The 22130-nt window shown below is 41.6% G+C and overlaps 1 protein-coding gene across 3 annotated transcripts in view; it reads left to right on the top strand.

Annotated features, from left to right (window-relative positions):
• Positions 1 to 22130, top strand: part of APBA1 (amyloid beta precursor protein binding family A member 1) — a 129932-nt gene that overhangs the window by 7850 nt on the left and 99952 nt on the right. The window contains exon 1 of one of the 3 annotated variants that reach the window (XM_083186074.1): positions 224 to 344. The exons of the other annotated variants lie outside the window; for them this stretch is intronic. The gene's annotated coding sequence lies outside the window, so the exon portion shown is untranslated. Of the gene's footprint in view, positions 1 to 223; positions 345 to 22130 lie in introns of those variants that run through there. 3 annotated transcript variants of the gene reach the window in all.

Raw genomic sequence — 22130 nt, 5'->3', positions numbered from 1 at the left:
ATTTTCATTGTTTGAATGCATAGGGATGTATGTATTGTAGTAAAAGAGCTGTAAACGTGTGTGTGTGTGCGTGTAATCTGTATGTTATAAGTCTACATGTGTCCTTAGGTGAAATAAATAGAACACAAATGTCATTTGAAATTGTTGAAAACAGCAAGACAAGCCTTAATTAAGGCTCACAAAATGTCACAAATCTAACTCTGCAGGTGACGGGGACCTTTTTTTTTTTTTTTTTAAAGCTTCCGGCTACGATTACCTGAACAACTCTTTAAGGATTCAGGATTCAATATTTCTGTGAACAGGATTAGGAAATAAAGAAGAAAAAAAATATTGGAAGACCAATGGTAAATGGGTGCAGAAGAGAAATAATAAGAATTATTATACTTCGATAAATGTAGCTACTGCTGTGCTATGAACCATCAGAAGCACTTATAGAGCTGTTACCCTTTGATTGCCAAGTGAATTTACCAAAATAGGTCTGAAAATTGCCATATGCATCATAATGACCTGTAATGTTTACAAAACATTTTGCATTTGAATTGATGTAATAAATGTGAGCGACACTAGGATATTTTGCACATTGCTCACAGATGTTGTCACTCAAAGGGTTAAAAGACTGTAATGGCCCTTTTGCAGCTGAGGTTTTTCTCACACTTTGCAGACAAATTGCAGCTTGTTTTCCCATTGGAAGACTTTCTATTTTCACAAAATCCCTTCGGTCTACTTATCCATCTCACACAGCAAATAAAATGCCTAGTATGCCCAGAACACTGTTGGATTCTCTGGGTTTATTTTTATTTTATTTATGTGAAATTTACCAGAAAGTGAGCTAAAGACAAATGTGTATTCCATCCACCACCAAGAGATATTTTGTGGTTCACGTTTGGACCAGTACTTGTACGTTGTATGCTGCCCATACACTTGTGTGATCGGATTCGATGCGACAACGAAGTGTGATGTCCATCGAACCCGATCGCATCTTGTGGTGCTAAAGTGCCCCCTTTATAGCACCCGATGTGGCATGCCATGTTGAGATGGCACATAGGGTGCTGAAAGAGGACGGGCAGAGGGCGGCGTTGTTTAGGTAGCGGGCGGCGGGGGTCTAGCGCTACAGCTACAATGCTGCCCTCTTCCAACCGTCTCCCACGCCGCCAGCGCTCCCTCCAGCCCCCTCTCCCCATCCCCAGGCCACTGAAAAAAGCACTCACTCTGCCCCCCACGAGCGGATTACATTCGAGCATTGCATGTGGTTAGAAACCACATGCGATTGCTCCTGCAATTAGATAAATATTATGTGGAGCACATAAGACCTTAAGACCCAACATTCGACCGGCATGCCCGCGCATTGTGTCAAATGGTACACATTTTGTGCATACAATCATTCCATTTATGTGGTCGAAATTGAATGATTTCATGCAATATATCGCAAGTGTATGGGCAGCATTACTTTATATTTTCCACTACAAAAGAGAAGACCCTGCAGGACCCTTCAGGGGACTGGGCTGTCAAGTCCAACCTCTGCCATTGCAAAATGCTGCAATGTGTGGATGAGCGGACAGGGCTAAATTAATTGAACTACTGTATACAGAGCTGAAATGCCAGATATACACTCTCTTCATCCTGTACAAATAGTAGCCAATTATGGTTTAGGCCAGGGGTGGGCAATAATTTCAGCTGGGAGGCCACTTAACACTTACACTAAATATTCGAGGGCCGCGCTCAGGAAAATGGGGTGTTGCCATGAAATAGGATATGCGGTCACTCAAATGGGGGGTTTCCTTGATTGTAGGGGTACAGGGAGAGTGACCGTGGTAGACACGGGGACAAGGAGAGTTATAGCGGGGACACCGGGAAAGAGACAGTGACAGTAGGACAGGGAGATTGACAGTGGGGGGGGGGGGCAGCAAGAGTGATAGCTGGGGACAGGGAAAGTGACAGCCAGGGACATGAAGAGTGACAGTGGGGGACAGAGTTCAGAGGTATCAGGGATCCGGAGGTGGCAGGGATAAGAGCCGGGTACACCCCATCTGGGCGCCCAGCAACGGAAGGTAGAGAACCAGTGGCGGCATTGACTGGTTGGGATCAGCGGCAGGGTGAGGTCCAGTGGTGCAAAAAAGAGAGCCGGCCACCCAGAACAGGCAGAGAGAGGACCAGCGGTGCAGGGATGAGAGGGGGGTCATGTAGAGAGAGGGAGCAAGAGGGGAGTTAGGCAGAGAGAGAGATGAGTGGTCGAGCGTGTTAACGAAGAGAGATAGAGAGGGAGGGGGGCAGGGAGAGAGAGGGGTGAGAGGGGGACAGGCAAAGAGAAAGATAGAGTGGGGAGTTAGGCAGGGAGATAGAGGGAAGATAGTGGTTTTATGCAGAGAGAGAGGTAAATGAGGGGGGTCAGACAGGTAGAGAGAGGAGGGGGTGAGGCAGAGCGAAGGGTCATGCATACAGAGATGGGGGTGAGACAGAAATACAGATAGAGGGGGAAGTCAGGCAGGGAGGGGTGAGAGAAGGGGGGGAGTCGGGTAGTTAATATGGGCATGCCGGAGTTACCTGCTAGGAGAAGGTATAGCAGCGATTATACTACTGCAAAACCCCCTCCAGCAGCCCTCACCTTGGGGACACCGCTGGTGTCTTGTGCCCAGCAGCGGCAGGGAGAGGACCAGTGGCGGTGCAGTTATGAGAGCCCAGCAGGGCTGCGGATGAGAACAGGGCACCCGACAGAAGCAGGTAGAGGACCAGCGGAGTAAGTGACCGAAGGGGGAGATCAGCCTGGAGAGGAGGGGGATCAGCCGGCTCTCTTTACCAGTATGACAGCAGCAGAAGCTCGGCGGCGGACGGTACTCCAATGCCCTGCTCTGTAGCTGAGGACACGCAGCGTGGGAAAATAAGAGTCCACAGCAATCCATTGCTCTCTGGCTGTGTCTCCTCCCCCGAAGCCGCCCCGCTGTGACAAGAACCAGGTTTCCTCAGCTGCGCCGCATGCTGTAGCGGGCCGCTTGTCATTGCTACCTGGTGGGGGCAGAGGGCCAGGCAGGATTGGTTCGCGGGCCACCTGTTGCCCACCCCTGGTTTAGGCCCTACTCAACATTTTAAGGACCAAGTAAAGCTGGATTCAACATGTAGATTAGTTTCAGAGCCAGATCTATACACACATATGATTTGACAGTAAGTTTTCACTGAACATTTTTAGAACAATTATCATTTGTTTTAAAATTATCATTGATAAGTCAAAGTATCTATGTATTGTCAAATTTCTCGAGTATACTGACATATGACAGGTGCATTTATGCCTACCCTGACTAAAAGGTCACTGGCTCGCAGATCTGTAGGTGCCAGGAGAACTTTTGATCTTCTTCCCACTGCACTGCATATTATTTGCTTTTACAAGGTTATCCTTGTCTATCAGTAACATCATTGCTGTCCTGGAGATGTGATATAACAGTGCATCCTACTTTCTTTCAAAGTAGTAATATTATTTCTCTTTTAATTTTCCCGGAAGCACTGCAGTACTCATCAGTATTAGTCTCATTTCAATATGATGTTAATAGCGCTGGGTTCTAGTTCTATTGAGTTGTCCTCATCACTAGTTGGGAGATGCCAGTTTTTGTGCCTTAAGCCAGGTGTTTGTCCCGCGAACCAGCATTCTCCTACTTAAATGCCTTCCACAGTGCTGTTGCCGCCTTGGTAAAGACAGATAGCTGCATCGCATCTACTAGTTTAGTCTGATTTCTGCTTGCACCTCATAAAGGGAGCTGCAGAAAACTTCTAGTCTGGCTTAACAGCGCAGAAAATTGAATAGCTCCGGGACCTCCTTCCCAGGACTATTGAATTGCATTGCATTGAAATGAATCCAGCATTAATGACTATACAACCTTCCTCGGTACTTGTGAGTTATCCGGGCTGCCGATTTCTAAATCGGGTCGGATCGGGCACATCGCATCGCATCGCATGCGACCATCGGATGCGATGCGATGACCCGATTTTTCCATAGGAATCAATGTTAAAATGGACTGAGTCCATTTTAACATGGAATTCAATGGGAAAAAGGGGTCATTTTCATACCCCTACTATCCAAGTGGGCATGGAGTTGGATATAAACCTGTGGCGAGCGTAGCGAGCCACCGAGCCCGAAGCGTGGCGAGCGGACACAGAATACCGTCCCCTCGCGGGGCTCGCCACGCTTCGGGCTCGGTGGCTCGCTACGCTCGCCACAGGTTTATATCCAACTCCATGCCCACTTGGATAGTAGGGGTATGAAAAGGACCCCTTTTTCCCATTGAATTCCATGTTAAAATGGACTCAGTCCATTTTAACATTGATTCCTATGGAAAAATCGGGTCATCGCATCCGATGATCGCATGCGATGCGATGCGATATCGCATCGCATCTGATTGTATGCCTTAACTTAAGGCATACAATCAAAAAATCGGCAGCCCGGATAACTCACAAGTACCCCTTCCTCAATACTCCTTGGCAGGTCTGGCGACAGGTGAAATAAAGAGGTCATTTGTGAAGGGCCCCAGACTATTAGGAATCTCAGGAGTCCAAGTCCTGTGTCACCCTTTACCTTCTGATGCCAGTGCAATGTGGAAATGTGTCCTGGCGTTGCAAACTTGTGTTTATTCCCTGCTTCAGGAATGCAGAAACAGTGGTGGGTAATTAGTGCTGAGACCATATATTGCGATTGACTGTGCTAAATAAGCAGTATATCAAACTTGGCGCCAGGCCAGTAGACAAAAAGAAACTGCCACGGAGGGTGTTTGAAAATGACCAATCATGGTTTGTGGATCAGTAACCAATAAGAAGTTGCTGTGCTTGTCATGTCTAGCCTCCTGCCTAACAGAAGAGCCAGAGGCAGGGGAATGAGAAGGATGGTGCGGGAGAATCATAGGTGAGTGAGGCTGGAGAAACTGGTGTATATGAGTGAGGCTGGAGAAACTGGTGTATAAGCCAATGGCTGACCAGCCTGTACCTGCCTCTGAGCTATAGGGAGCCAAAAATGTGTGTATTAGGCTGCACTGAAATTGTAACTGTGCATTGCAATCTGAATATGATCTCCTATTCTGAGTGTTGCTATAAATTAATCTGAAGTCTCATGTCTGTTCTCTTGACCATTATAGAATCTAGCCTGAATAGTAGGTTGTGCCCCTTTTTTTAATCCAAGACTATCATATGCACACCTTTTTAATGGAATTGTTATTACTTTAATAAAGGATGCTAAACCTATATCTAATGCAAAACATGCACAAAATAGTAAGGTTTTTAGAACAACCTATATCATTTTAGTAAGAAAATAAATGTTCCAAACCAAAGTATCTGCTCATAATAAATTATTATCATGCAAACAAAACAAGGAATATTCCAGCTCATTCTAACTGTCATCTTAAGTAGTTGCTAAAATCCAAATATATGGTAGGAGGAGATTGTTCAGTGGTACCTCTTCAAATAAGCAGCTGTGTACCTATCTGGTTAAATAGGGAATATAATATTCACACAATAATGGGGCTAGTGTTAGGGTGCCAAAACACTTATACGATTTGGCCTCTTTACAGCAATGCATGGAAGCTTCTCTGAAGCTGGAAATCCACTTTGGTTTGTTTGATGAACAGTGAAAGTTGGACATAAGCAGGCACTAACTGGGTTATGTATCGTTTATAAGTTGGCCCCTAGTGTGTTACCATCGGTCACTGCGAGTGTTAACATCTTACTGCTTGACATTCTGATTGTTAAATTATTGCTGATACACGGAATTATATTGTATTGTAAATTGCACATATGAAGTGACAGAAACTGGTTGCTGTGGACTTCTATTTTTATCTCTCAAGGTATGACCCATCCCCTCCACTAACTTCTTTTCCAGGCTTTATTAGGTTAGGCTTCCTGACCAAAACACACATGCTGGTGAAAGTAATACCGTTTTCAGACCGAAAATGCTGGGTCGGAACCCGGGATTAGGACCCCGGTCCCATCCCTAGAGCGGCACTGCATTTGTGGTCTGAAAGCCGTGTTCAACCCTGGTCATTACTTTTTTTTTCTTCTAACAAATCGAGACCTGTGTATGGATAATCTAGATACCGGGAAGTTCGTGGGAAATTGCCTTCCCTAAATTGATAAGCACAAAACGCTAGCACAAATCTCTGTGTGTATGCTTCATTAGACTGTAAGTGGACTTTACACTTGCCTGCTGTTGACCCCTGTATTGTCTTGATATCAGCTAGCTTCCAGATATCATTCTTTACCACTGCTATGTTCTGTGCTCTTCTCTATATGCATCCAGCACCTTATTGGTACCGCTTACCTTACAAGAACTTCTGCCTCCTCCACACAAGCTCTCTGCGATGAGTTTCTACTACCTGAAACTTAAAGACCTGAGGCTATCCAAGTATTTGACAGCATATAGCCCTCTCAGGTCACTAAGACCTCATACAGCTGTTTCTAGGGATCGCATAACCTTGCCCTAACGAGAATTTACTTTCACTGTTAGTTTATTTAGTATGAATTAAATATGTAGACCTAGGTCTTCACTTAAATACATTTTTTGATGGTAAATACATTTTATATTACTTGACATTAGAAACCTTTCTTACAGGTTTTTAATTTTACATTTGGGGAAGAAAAAAGATAACTCTTTTTATGGGGGCACTAACTTGAATTGTTATAGTTTTAATTACATAACATATGAGGGATAGTCCAAAACATCATACAGTGAAAATTTTGGGAGTAAATGGGCTGTTAGAGACGGAATTTGGGCCGCCTGGGAGAGAGAGAAAAAGAGAAGGGAAAATAATATTTTTGTAGTTTTTAATGCAGGTGGGATGGGTTGGGTGTATAGTGTCCATAAGAGTGTGATGTTAAAGGTCAGCACACATTTTTTGAAAATTGGTGAATGTTTCAGCTTGTTTTAGCCACATTGTCCATTCGTGGGGTTCCTTGGAATTCCCTGGACAATTGATCTATTTAGCTGATTTTTTTTGATTTTTTATAATTGCTCAGTGGCTGTGCAATACTCTTATTGCTTACTGGGATATTGTCCCGTTTGGCAAAAAATCTAGTGATAGTGAAAATTTCTAAAATTTTGTGTGATATTAAAAATGGCGATAGTGTTCTTATTAGGTGGTGACGGCCACTATGACCGGAAACCCTTAAAATTCGCGCTCATGCGCTTAGGTGTGCAGAATGCAAGTATGTCTGGAATTTCAATGATTGGAAAAATAGATATGCACCCCTAGGGTCCCAACTGTCCCGTGTTTGCCCGTGTGCCTATCAGGCAGTGAACGGGTTAAACAGTGCACAGATTAAGGGGCCACTAATTGGGGGCAGTAGAAGAAAGAAAACTGGGATCTGCTTTTGGGGCTCAGCTCCTGGATCACCCCTGATGGGATACCAGCGCAGGGGGTCACTCTCTGGCTGGCCGCAATGAGAGTCCCTTAGCGAGAGTAGTAAGATGATGGTAACAGCACAAATAGAATATGGCAGGTATTAGTCAGCTCTGTATATGTTGTAACAATATTGTGACAAGTTATAATCTGTCTTTATAAATTCCACAGTGTGCCTGATTACAAAATTGCGATGGTTTTCAGGACCTTTAAACGCACACAATATTTCGGAATAATAAATATAATAATGGCTGAAAAAAGGGGGACCAGCTGATATTATTCTCTCAAAAAAAGAAATATAAACACCAACAAGGAAATTTTTGTATATAGTTCTATGATCACAGTAGTATGGATTTTGTGATCATTACATTCCTTAATGGTTATTCAGACAACAATATTCAATTGCTCATACATCAAAATATAAGTGCTCAGTATACACCATCCAATTTAAGCTCATCCAATCTATAAATTTGTTGGACCGTCTATATTACTTAGGGTACCTCTCGCTATATTTCTCAATGATCACTCTGACAGAAAATTTCAGTCAATAATATAAAGGACTCCAGATATTTGATATACACCATCAAATTTGAGCTTATCCAATCTCTGGATCTATTGGACAGTCTGTGTCACTTTAAGAGTCCTATTTTCCCTTTTCATTGAGTATGCACACTGCAAGCACCAATACTCACACCTATATAACATATGAGGGATATGCACAGGTTTAAGTTTGACCCAGGTCCTTATGACCGGTCAAATAGAGACATTTGTAAATGCAAATATTTGGACATCACGTCCCAAACCATGGCATGTTACTTATCCTTCTGAAGTTCTATCTGTGCTTAAATAGCACCAGGGTCCTCTCTGTGGCCGTCCTTCCACCCTGCTGTACGCGCGTTTCGCCGAGTAGGCTTGTTCACCAGTGTATTGCTGTATCTAAAATGTGTGCTTTATATACCTCCTGTATTGAACGGCAATTGCCGTCAGCTGTAATGATTCCTGATAGTAAACCCGACCATGCGGGTGTTTCATTGGTGGTGGTCTGTGGGTAATCACTCCCCCATCCATCCCCGTCCCCTAATTGGTTACTTGCGATCAAGCCCCTCTACGTGTGTGACGGGGTGACGCACCACTCTCCCACGCTGATGTGGGGAGTTATACTGGTACCGCGATCGTCAGTCTGTGAGACTACATGTCCCACAGTCCTTTGCTCCTGCACATCCCATATCTTTGCAGGGCTAAATAGTAAGAGTTTCTCCGATGCTCTCTATTCTCATAGATCCGCTATAAATGGTGACCAGACTGTGCATTTATTTTATGGCTGGGACCATGTCATTTTACTCACGCTGTTGAGATTTATAGAAAACTACGTTACCCACAATCCTCCACTCGGCTTATTTTCCTCTGTTACTGATATGGCTCTCATGTTGTCAAGGTGATGTTCATCAACATATTTACAACTAATTTGAGATATGCTTGTTGTGAGTTGTATCGGGATATTTCTAGAGGTAAATAGCCACTGCGTTTTTTTATGATTTGTGTGGATATAGGGTAAGACAGGACTGTGGCTGTGATTCATTTATTACATCGCAAGAAATTGATTAACCTACAGATAATTGGCTGCATCAGTATAATATGGATATTCTTATACTATGACTGGGATGTCTCAATTTAATGTTATTTAAGCATAGTGGACTTTTTGGGATCAGGTCGAGGAATTTAATCGATAGGTCACTTCATCTACTTTAAAGGATGTTATTCAATGGGTACTCTACTCTTATACCAGATTCAAAAATTCTTGGTTATGTATGATTTTACATAAGATGTGTGATTACCTTACTGTGCTAATGGGGTGCTGATTGGGGGGTGCTGGTGCTCCCAATGATTGGCCCATCGGTGATAGTGAACGATAAGCTGTTAATTGTATTGTGTTGAAAAGAATTTCTCTTCTTTTTTAATTTTTTATTATTTATTTTTTAATATCCATGTGAGGACTTGTTACATTTTGACTAGTGCGTGAACCAATCTGGTTGTGATGTATTTAATCTCTGGTGAAGGATCGTGTAAATCTAAGTCTGTGTAACACTGCAACTTAAAACGTGGAAAAGTGAAAAATTAAAAATTAAATAGGAATGTGAGTTGTATGCACCCATGAATACATGTGCATCTTCCTCTTCGACCTATGTTGCTGGTGTGTCCCTGATTGTTAATCAAAATTCATGTTCTTTTTATTTATTTGTTTATTTCTTGGTTCCTCAGATAAAGACCTGATAATTGATGTACTCATTTAATCCATCCGGTGTGAGTCCATCAAGTTTAAAAGTCCACTCACTTTCCCGTTGCATAAGTTTTTTCTGTATATCCCCGCCTCTAATCCCTAGGCTGACTTTTTCCAGTCCGCATATGCTTGCTTCTTGAAAAGAGCCTCCATGCTGCCTCAGGAAGTGGCGTGCCACTGACGTCAATTTCTTGAATTTGGCTAAGTCTGCTGTCGCATTTCTTACTGATCCTGCATGTTCTAGTACCCTCTGCTTGAGTGGTCTTGTTGTCATACCCACGTAGTTCTTTTTGCAGGGGCAGGTTATGCAGTAGACTACACCAGCGGTGTTACAATTGATATAGGTGTTAATCTTGATTTTATTTCCATGCCTATCTTGTATTTCTTTGGTTTTCCGCATGTATTGACATGCTTTACAATTTCCACATGGGAAAGAGCCAAACACCCTATCTGGGCGTTTGGTAGCTGTTTTAGTAAAATGGCTATGGACAAATTCGTCTTTTAGATTTTTCGAGCGTCTCCAGCTCATAGCCACCTTAGGATCCAGTATTTGCGAGAGGTCTTCATCCAATAGGAGAACAGACCAATGCTTTTGAATTATCTGCTGAATATTCTTCCATTCCCTACAGTAGTTTCCCACGAACCTGATCTTAGTCTCTTTTTCTCTTTTTTTATCGGGGAAAATCAATGTTTCTCTCCTCAGTTGAGATGCTTCTCTCCTTGCCCGTTTTATCCTCCTCCTGCTGTATCCACGCTCCTTCAATCTCTCCCCCAGTTCTTCACTTTGTTGTTCGAACTGTTGTCTGTTAGAGCACTTCCTCCGAAGACGTAAAAATTCGCCTTTTGGTAGATTGTCCACCGTGGGTGGGAAATGCGAGCTGGATTGATGCAGGATGGAGTTTGTTGCCGTATCCTTTCTATATAGTTGCGTCTGGATCGTGCTGTCTTCGCCTCTATATATATTTAGGTCCAGAAATGGTACCATTTGCCTACTGATATGGTGGGTAAGTCTGATGTTTATCTCATTTTGGTTGAGGTGACTGATGAATGATAGTAATGTGTCTTCCTCTCCCTCCCATATCATGAGGATATCATCGATATACCTCCACCATCCGATGATGTGTTTGGTATATCGATCATTTTCATCATTAAATACGGCTTCTCTCTCCCACCATCCCAAAAAAATATTTGCATACGTAGGGGCACATGCCGCCCCCATTGCAGTGCCCCTGGTCTGCAAATAAAATCGATCTCCGAATGTAAAATAGTTACGGTAGAGTACAAACTCCAGTAATTCCACAATGAATGTGTGGAATTCAGTCAACACCTCCATCTGCTGGAAATACCGTACTGCGTCCAATCCAACTGAGTGTTGTATGCTGGTGTACAACGACTCGACGTCTAGTGTTGCCAAGATGTAATTCTCCTCTATCGTATATTATCCAATTTCCGCAACACATCTGATGTATCTTGAAGATACGAGGGCAGAGTGGGTACGTGGTGACGCAGATGGAGGTCAATAAAGATGCTAGGGTTCTCAGACAAACCCCCTATCCCCGACACTATTGGGCGACCTGGTGGCTCCAACAGATTTTTATGCACTTTCGGCAATAAATAAAAGGTCGGGGTTTTAGGGTGGGAGATTTTCAGGAAATCATATTCCTGTTTAAGTATAGTCCCATTTGTTAAAGCTCTGTCCAGTATCCTATTTAGAGTATCATTATAATTCTCAGTTGGATTGAGGAGTATACTCTCATAGCATTTCTTATCCTGGAGTTGTCTCAGGGCTTCTTTCTGGTACATACTATTTGGCCATAGGACGATATTCCCGCCTTTATCTGACGGTTTTACCTGTATGTCGTCCCATTCCTTGATCTCCTTAATGGCTTGGATCTCTCCCTTTTGGAGATTGTTATATTGGGTTTTATTTTTGCGGGAAGCATCATACAATTTGTCCAGGTCACGGGCTACAAGTTTATGAAAGATCTGGACTTGTGGGCAGTTTTGATCTGTAGGGAAAAAATTAGATTTTTTGCGGCACAAAGGTCTATTCTTAGGAGACTAATTGGGGGTACTCCCTCCATCTTCTGATTCCTGTTGTAATTCTTCCAACATTGCCAATGCTACCATGTCTTCTGCTTCTATTACGGGTGTCCTTACAGATCCTCCTGTATGGATGTGTGCATCTGTTGTTCCCGTATCTTCTTTTGGCATAAAGAATTTCTTGAGGAGTACCTTCCTCCCAAAAAGCTTCAAGTCTTTCTCCCATTGGAAACGGTTAAATTGTTTTGTCGGAGAAAAGGACAATCCCTTTTCTAGTACTCTTATCTGTTCCGCGGTTAGTATCTTAGTGGATAAATTAATTATTTTCAAATTTCCCTCTTCATTTATTTCGATGTTTTCTACTTCTTCTCCCTGACTGGGTATCTGGAGGATCGCTGATAAATCCAATTGGGATTTTCTTTTTGATTTCTTCCGGCTCCTCCTCGTCTTCCTTTTGGTCGATATTTTGCCCTGGCTCCAGGTCCACCCTCTAAAAAAGATTTCTGTTCATTATATTGTTCTCGCCTATGATCTCTTTCCGTGATGCTTGATCCACTATTATCAGAGAAATCATCCCCTCCAGATGATTCCGTTTCGGAATAGGTATAGCCCGGGTCATCTCTCGGTTTACGCATATATCTCTTGCCTTCCATCTTATTCCATTTAAAGACGTTACCGGTTTCAAAATCCTTTTGGTCTCGGTTAAATTTATTCCTCTTCCTATTAATGATCTCCTGCTCGTAGTTGTCTAGGTCTTTATTCAGTTTTTCAAAATTCTTTTGAAATATCGGGTCTTTTTCCCATGGTTCTAGTTTCAGACCTAGTTCTTCGATTTCTTTTTCGCACTGGTCGAGCACTAAGTGATTGTGTTTTATTAATAGGGACATCAGCTCCTGGGAGCATTTCAATAATGCTTCCTCCCAGTCTTTCGTTAGGCTATCATTAGCCAGTTGGAATGCTGGAAAGACTCTGGGTCTAAGCCCTCTAGGTGTCAGTTTTTGCTTCAGATAATTTTCCAGGGTAGTCAGATCCCATGATGTTCTAGTTCTCTTTTGTAGTTTATATTTCAATTCACTTAGGTCCTCATTCCAGCCGGTCCGAGTACCCTCTCCTAAATTGAGGTCCGGAAAGATATTGTCCAAATCGCTTACATTTTTCCTCCTTGCCTGGAGTTCACTTTTAAGAGAGAAGGTGTCCATTCTTACGGTACCGAGATCAGTCAATCCCTTAGTTGTGTTATTAGGTGGAAGTTGTTCACTATCTGGTGTTTTGTATGTCTCCCTATCCAAACGCTACAATATTTGATTTACGATATCTTTAAGTGGTATGTGTCGTGCTAAGACCAGAAACTGAGATCTGACTCAGTATACTTATATGTTACCAAGAACAAAGGTTTTTTTGGCTTGCACTGACTCTTATATCGCTATCATGGTTAGAACCAACTTTTATGCAATTATCAGTATAAATACTAAGCATGTAATTGTTGGCGGTGCTCCCCAGAGTTATGGATAACCATACATTTGGGGAAGAAAAAAGATAACTCTTTTTATGGGGGCACTAACTTGAATTGTTATAGTTTTAATTACATAACATATGAGGGATAGTCCAAAACATCATACAGTGAAAAATAATCATTAAAAAATAAATAATAAAAAATTAAAAAAGAAGAGAAATTCTTTTCAACACAATTTAACACAATACAATTAACAGCTTATCGTTCACTATCACCGATGGGCCAATCATTGGGAGCACCAGCACCCCCCAATCAGCACCCCATTAGCACAGTAAGGTAATCACACATCTTATGTAAAATCATACATAACCAAGAATTTTTGAATCTGGTATAAGAGTAGAGTACCCATTGAATAACATCCTTTAAAGTAGATGAAGTGACCTATCGATTAAATTCCTCGACCTGATCCCAAAAAGTCCACTATGCTTAAATAACATTAAATTGAGACATCCCAGTCATAGTATAAGAATATCCATATTATACTGATGCAGCCAATTATCTGTAGGTTAATCAATTTCTTGCGATATAATAAATGAATCACAGCCACAGTCCTGTCTTACCCTATATCCACACAAATCATAAAAAAACGCAGTGGCTATTTACCTCTAGAAATATCCCCTGATACAACTCACAACAAGCATATCTCAAATTAGTTGTAAATATGTTGATGAACATCACCTTGACAACATGAGAGCCATATCAGTAACAGAGGAAAATAAGCCGAGTGGAGGATTGTGGGTAACGTAGTTTTCTATAAATCTCAACAGCGTGAGTAAAATGACATGGTCCCAGCCATAAAATAAATGCACAGTCTGGTCACCATTTATAGCGGATCTATGAGAATAGAGAGCATCGGAGAAACTCTTACTATTTAGCCCTGCAAAGATATGGGATGTGCAGGAGCAAAGGACTGTGGGACATGTAGTCTCACAGACTGACGATCGCGGTACCAGTATAACTCCCCACATCAGCGTGGGAGAGTGGTGCGTCACCCCGTCACAAACGTAGAGGGGCTTGATCGCAAGTAACCAATTAGGGGACGGGGATGGATGGGGGAGTGATTACCCACAGACCACCACCAATGAAACACCCGCATGGTCGGGTTTACTATCAGGAATCATTACAGCTGACGGCAATTGCCGTTCAATACAGGAGGTATATAAAGCACACATTTTAGATACAGCAATACACTGGTGAACAAGCCTACTCGGCGAAACGCGCGTACAGCAGGGTGGAAGGACGGCCACAGAGAGGACCCTGGTGCTATTTAAGCACAGATAGAACTTCAGAAGGATAAGTAACATGCCATGGTTTGGGACGTGATGTCCAAATATTTGCATTTACAAATGTCTCTATTTGACCGGTCATAAGGACCTGGGTCAAACTTAAACCTGTGCATATCCCTCATATGTTATATAGGTGTGAGTATTGGTGCTTGCAGTGTGCATACTCAATGAAAAGGGAAAATAGGACTCTTAAAGTGACACAGACTGTCCAATAGATCCAGAGATTGGATAAGCTCAAATTTGATGGTGTATATCAAATATCTGGAGTCCTTTATATTATTGACTGAAATTTTCTGTCAGAGTGATCATTGAGAAATATAGCGAGAGGTACCTTAAGTAATATAGACGGTCCAACAAATTTATAGATTGGATGAGCTTAAATTGGATGGTGTATACTGAGCACTTATATTTTGATGTATGAGCAATTGAATATTGTTGTCTGAATAACCATTAAGGAATGTAATGATCACAAAATCCATACTACTGTGATCATAGAACTATATACAAAAATTTCCTTGTTGGTGTTTATATTTCTTTTTTTGAGAGAATAATATCAGCTGGTCCCCCTTTTTTCAGCCATTATTATATTTATTATTCCGAAATATTGTGTGCGTTTAAAGGTCCTGAAAACCATCGCAATTTTGTAATCAGGCACACTGTGGAATTTATAAAGACAGATTATAACTTGTCACAATATTGTTACAACATATACAGAGCTGACTAATACCTGCCATATTCTATTTGTGCTGTTACCATCATCTTACTACTCTCGCTAAGGGACTCTCATTGCGGCCAGCCAGAGAGTGACCCCCTGCGCTGGTATCCCATCAGGGGTGATCCAGGAGCTGAGCCCCAAAAGCAGATCCCAGTTTTCTTTCTTCTACTGCCCCCAATTAGTGGCCCCTTAATCTGTGCACTGTTTAACCTGTTCACTGCCTGATAGGCACACGGGCAAACACAGGACAGTTGGGACCCTAGGGGTGCATATCTATTTTTCCAATCATTGAAATTCCAGACATACTTGCATTCTGCACACCTAAGCGCATGAGCGCGAATTTTAAGGGTTTCCTGTCATAGTGGCCGTCACCACCTAATAAGAACACTATCGCCATTTTTAATATCACACAAAATTTTAGAAATTTTCACTATCACTAGATTTTTTGCCAAACGGGACAATATCCCAGTAAGCAATAAGAGTATTGCACAGCCACTGAGCAATTATAAAAAATAAAAAAAATCAGCTAAATAGATCAATTGTCCAGGGAATTCCAAGGAACCCCACGAATGGACAATGTGGCTAAAACAAGCTGAAACATTCACCAATTTTTAAAAAATGTGTGCTGACCTTTAAATCACACTCTTATGGACACTATACACCCAACCCATCCCACCTGCATTAAAAACTACAAAAATATTATTTTCCCTTCTCTTTTTCTCTCTCTCCCAGGCGGCCCAAATTCCGTCTCTAACAGCCCATTTACTCCCAAAATTTTCACTGTATGATGTTTTGGACTATCCCTCATATGTTATGTAATTAAAACTATAACAATTCAAGTTAGTGCCCCCATAAAAAGAGTTATCTTTTTTCTTCCCCAAATGTATGGTTATCCATAACTCTGGGGAGCACCGCCAACAATTACATGCTTAGTATTTATACTGATAATTGCATAAAAGTTGGTTCTAACCATGGTAGCGATATAAGAGTCAGTGCAAGCCAAAAAAACCTTTGTTCTAGGTTTTTAATTTTATCATAAAAGTAACTTATGTTCTGTTAATTGATGAGATACCATTTTAAACGGAATTGCAAAACACACACTATTATTGGCTGTCGGAGGCCAGCTGTTATGCTGTCCTGTAATTAAACCCGTGTTCAGCACTTTGTTGGATAGTCTGTGAAGTGCTGATTGAAAAAATAAATAAAAAACAAAATGCGAGTTCGGCAAGAGCTAGCACAGCAGAATTGCAGCAACTCTTATTTCAGGGACCGTTTGAATTCAGCCACACTAACTAAAACCTTTTTAATTAAATATATGAAAATACAAATCCATTTCCAAGCTAATGCCAGTGACCCGTGTATTCGAATGCATGGTGTGTTTCAAAAGGTCTTTTTATGGGTTCTTTTTTCTCAGAAGGAAATTGTGTGTGTGTGTGTGAGAGAGCATGAGATTTCATCAAGGTAGGAAAAGGATGTGGAGGTTTTTTTTTTTTTTTTAATGGTTTCATGAAACATATATACCTCACTGCTGCACTGCTCAGATTAGTAACCAGCGTATTGGGCCCATTTAAAGTGGTCTTTCTATCCTGTGCACTTACCCAGGTAATGCTATTCCTTCTCTCTGTCTTCCACAGTAGGCGCCATTAGCGTGTTGGATGGGGGTCAGTGATGGGATAGACCACCTACAATTATATACATAGCTATTTGGTGAACTGTATAAATAAGATGGGTCATAAAGCTACTATGGGATCTAGTCTACCCTATTTATTAAGGTTCTTGTAATGGGAGATGCAGGGGTTTATTTACTAAGATGGGAGTTCTATTGAGGATGGGATGTTGTTCATAGCACAGATCGTGTAATGGTTAGTGTTACTGACTCACAGCACTGAGGTCATGGGTTCGATTCCCACCACGGCACTAACTGTGTCAAGTTTGTATATTCCCCCCCGTGCTTGTGAGAGTTTCCTCCCACATTCCAAAAATATACTGGTAGGCTAATTGGTTTCCCTAGGTTGTGTGCGTGTACGCAAGCAAGCATGTTTAAATGTTTTCATTGATAGATTCTGTTGCAATTCAAAAACAATCCCAAGTTCAGAATTCATCATTTCTTTGTATTTCTACTTTTATATTGATATTTTCAATAAAAAGGAGTTCACATGTGGATGTTGGGAAATGGGTAAAAGGCGGGAAAACTATTGTGTGCTTGTAATTATTAATCCTTTTAATGCCAACGTCTCTGAGAGATGTGTAAAATATCCACTAAAAATTCAAGTGTCTCTCACATTTTATTATATATAAGCATTACAGGTCATATTAATGAATAAAAATGTTTGTGTGCCAATTTTTACAACTATTTTGACAAATTCACTTGGCACTCAAAGGGTTAATTTTGAATACCATCTTCATGGGTTGCACGTTTATCATTACTGTGATTGTAGCGACCATTAATGCTTGAGAAATTGGGTGCACTGTGTTTTTATTTTAAACAGATTGTTCCTGATTGTGGGAACAGCGTCATTTCATTTTTATTTAATGTGCTCATTAAAGTGAGCACCAAACTAATTATCCACGTTGTCTTTTCAGTCCTGACCTTTTTGGCAAGTTCATGTTAATTCCTATCTATGAATCACCACAGATGCCCCAGATGTTATGCTTTGTGATTTATTACAATATTTTTGGATGATACAGCTGTAACAGAATGCAGATTATCTGAATTCGCATGAAGTTCCTTCCTGAGGCAAAGGGAGATTAAGTGATGCACCTAATGTTATGTGTAGAAAGTTTTACTATGCAGATGGTTACATTTGCATGTGTCATTAATATTACTACAATATGGTTTCCAGATTGTGCAATATTTATAGCCCACTCGGCAATTCTTTTAAGATCAATTTTTATGTTGTACTTATTTATAATTACATTATTTATGGTAAACTGGTTGTTTGATGTTTTGCCCATTTGGTTTTATCAATGCAATATATTTTATTAGCAGGTTTTTTTTTCTTCTTTTTTTTAAATACTGCCAAGATACAATGAGTATTTGAGAGCAATATGATGTAGAAATCAATAAATAAAAAAATGAAACAGATACATGGAAGTGGATTATTTAAGTCCAATGGGGACAGGGGACACTGCAGGCTGCTTACAATGGGGATAGAGTGGTTGACAGATAGGAGTCGTCACTTTACATTTTTTACACTGCCCCCCCCCCCCCTATCCTCCAGACCTTGGTCTTAGAAAACTGTCCAGAGGAGTTGGTCCTTTTTGTTTTTCAATTTAATTTTTTTTTACTTGGAGACGGACAGTACCCTCCTGTCTGCCTGCAACGTAGAATCCCTGGTGGGACTGGGTCACCACCGCGTGTGGTGCGCCTCCCTGGTGCCAGCTGCTGATGACCTCATTGGTGACCCGCTGCAATTGCACACAATTTGCCAAGGCTCCACAGGCCAGAAGACACACAAGCCAGGGTCAGGTAAGGGCGTAGTGTGGCTCCTGGTCAATAGCACTATTTTGGCAGGAGACTGTCTTCACAGGCAGGCCACGCATGCATGTAGCAGGGAATCTGTTTCGTGCATGGGGACTATTTTCCCTTTAGGGGGCGGAGCCAAGTCCTGGAGTGCTCTGCTGGAGTTTTCTCTGCACAGATGGCCATGCTACCCACACTGCTGCCTCCCAGGGGACTGTGACTTGGGCTGGGATCCCATCTACCTGCGCTGCACGCACATTAAGGGTCCTGTGAGTTGTTCCTTTGTGGGTGGAGTATTTTATTTCATTTTGTGGGTTTTAATTCAGGGTCAGTGGCTTCTCCTCCCCCCTATTGTTCCCTATAACTATATATATATGTCTGCTCTGTACGTACATATCACTGTATAGCTCTGTATAGACATACTCTGTATAGTCTCTCTGCTTTGTATAGTAGTGTTCATTCTAGCACCCGTTATCTTTGAAAACCCATGCAGTTTCTCTTCCCTGCCTGGGGTATCGATGTCTGCTGTAGTGCTTCTAGCACAGTGTGGTCTGTAAATCAGCACAGATATGCCAACCAGACCTGTGCTAGAAACACCACAGCAGACAGGGACACCCCAGGCAGGGAAGAGGAATGCATTGGTTTTCAAAGGTAACGGGTGCTAGAATAAACACTAGTATAGCTCTGTATAGACATAGTCTGTATAGGCTCTCTGCTGTGTGTTGCCATTATGTCAGGCAGAGGTAATACTGTACCTCCAAGGGCTCACAGAAACTGTTCTGCAGAATATTAGTTTTGGCTCCCCTGAGCGCCTGCTCTTGCGCTCCCTGGGGTCACAGGGATAGGCGGCCAGATGTACTAAGCTCAAAAAGTGATAAAATGGAGAGTGATAAACCACCAGCCAATCGGCTCCAACTTGCCATGTCACAGGTTGGCTGGTGGTTTATCACTCCCCATTCTATCACTTCTCAAGGCTTAGTACATCTCGCCCAGGGTGTACAATTTGGAAATTATAGAGGGTGATGGACCATGATCAAGGTATTTAATAATGAGGGATATACTTTACTAATCTTAAATTATGCTCCTACAAGTTCCTAACTTTAAAACACGACAGAAGCTTATTCATCTAATATTATTCAAAATTGATAACCTGAATATCACTCATTTTTAAATGCGCCACCAGTTGTGAATCTTCAAAGCCGTATTGGCCAGTGTAGCTTAAACATTTTTTAGTTGGATATTGAAAATAACAATATGATTTAAGTAATGATAGTAGGTTAATATAATAAGCCCTTGCAATTTAACAGGGTCTCTGACTATATAAGTGAATCTATTTAGATCAATACTGTAAAACAGACATCTCCACTTCTATGCAGTATACATTAGGAGTGTTCGGTCCGGTTGGGGGGTGTTACCTCTCTCGGGAACTCACTTGTTAGGCCGTTGGCACTAGCTGAGTGTCATCAGTGTAAACAATAATGAAATGGTTGCAGCAGTGAGTATGCTGGTCTCTCTATAAGCTGTATAAGTAGCATCCTGAAAAGGTGTCCAAGGGGGCAAGTCTAATAACGGGGTCCAATGCAATAGAACTCTGACGGGTTTTGCTTCTGCATGGAGCTTTATCAAAAAGTCCATGACGGTCTCAGGATTAATTCAGGATAAGATAAGAGATCTAAAAATATAGACTATAGCTATGCAATTCTTCTGCACCATCAGCACCATGAGTTGTCGCTCAGATGGACTTGGTGAAACTCCTTTCCAAAAATCATGTTAATACTTTTTAAGTTTAATGGCATTTTCATTCAGTATGGTTGCAATATCTGCAAGATTTTTTTTTTCTACTGGGTTGTATCCTGCCTCAAACAAAGCCTGTCAAATGGTTAAGACATGGTTTGTTTAATTTCTATGGATGTATGAAAATGGTTAAAAAATCAGTTATTTAAGGCAGCGGTATTACCGCCAGGTGAGCGGCTTTGTGGACGGCTTTCCATAGCACTGCACTATGGAAATCCATCCTCCCCCTGCTGATGCCACCGGGCAGGGGGAAAAGCTGTATGCACTCAGCGGCTTCCCCCCTCCCCAGCGATGATGGCGATCATCGCTGTCCATACACGCTGGGCATAACCGCCCAGGGTGTATGGACCTTTTAGTCTTTATAAGGATATTCCAGGAATACTTGCACCACTGGTGCGGCATGAGAATTTCCACTGTTGGTCACACTTTTCATCTTTGGATGGTGCCAAATAATTGTATGCCCTAGAACAGTGGTTCCTAACCCTGGTCCTCAAGTACCCCCCAACAGTTCACGTTTTCCAGGTCTCCACACAGAATCACAAGTGACATATTTCGCTCCACCTGTGGCTCTTTTAAAGTGTGTCTGAATAATGAGTGCACCTGCTGGGTGACATGGAAAATGTGCACTGTTGAGGGTACTTGAGGACCAGGGTTGGGAACCACTGCCCTAGAACAATGGTCTTTAAGTTCTACAAGGAATGTATGCCAAGAGGTTTTTTGTTTTTGGGTCGGAAATCTGCTCCATCTGTCCACCTTTTAAATTACTTTTGATCTTATAAGTTCTTTATTGTGTGAACATTGAGTCTATATTGCACAGCATCTGCAAAGCTTTTAATCATTCTTGGGATTACCAAAATACTTTTATTCTCTTCCCTCTACTGACACGATTTAAAGATCGGATGTGTTTCATCATTAAATGTGTCTGATAACAGCTGAAGCTGAAACCAAAGCATTGATTTTACTTTGAACAATAGAAGGATGATCCCCTTCCTTTAAAATACGGCTTAGTAGATGTTTTTTTCCATATGCCTTTTATTCTTTCTCTGTTTTGCTGGTGTACAAAGAAGATCCATTGTTTTGAGACTAGTGCATTGTTTCTGAGCCTGTTTAGTATTGTCTATGAATTTGTTGGGATGCATTTCGGTAAATTAGCTAGGTCGATGATTCTATTACAGCAGACAAACTTTCAGCATATTTATTTTTAGCCGATATACGTTCACAGGCTTTGCTAGAAAGCGCTATTTTTAAACCTGCAAAATGCAATTTGCATGATCACACGATCGTTTCTCAATTGTGAGGCCAACACTAATTTAGGATTTAGAACAAAATATTCTGAATATCCTTTAGAAAAATCTGATGTTCAATGCAAAATCAGCCTTGGTTCTTTCGCACAGGGTTTTATTCAAGTCTGCCAAAGGTCGGTGTTATTGCAGAGCAGCAGAAGTTTTCGAGGATGAGAGGTGGAACTGGGCAATGTGAGGGGGTCTTTTTGGCATTGGCTAATTTAATGGAAAAGTGTAAAAATGAGATTTCCTTTTGTGAAGCATGATCATTGAAAAGAAATAAAGGGGTGCAGAAGAATCGATTTCAAGAGCCTTTGTCTGATGTGCTGAAGATTTTTCTCCAACTCCAAGTGGTCTTGTTGACCTATAATTTAATAATAAATAAAGA

This window comes from Crinia signifera, chromosome 1, assembly GCF_055691185.1.
Source record: "Crinia signifera chromosome 1, ASM5569118v1, whole genome shotgun sequence".
Classification (NCBI taxonomy): Eukaryota; Metazoa; Chordata; class Amphibia; order Anura; family Myobatrachidae; genus Crinia; species Crinia signifera.
Note: the sequence above shows the minus strand (reverse complement) of the source record. Positions and strands in the feature narration are given on the sequence as shown.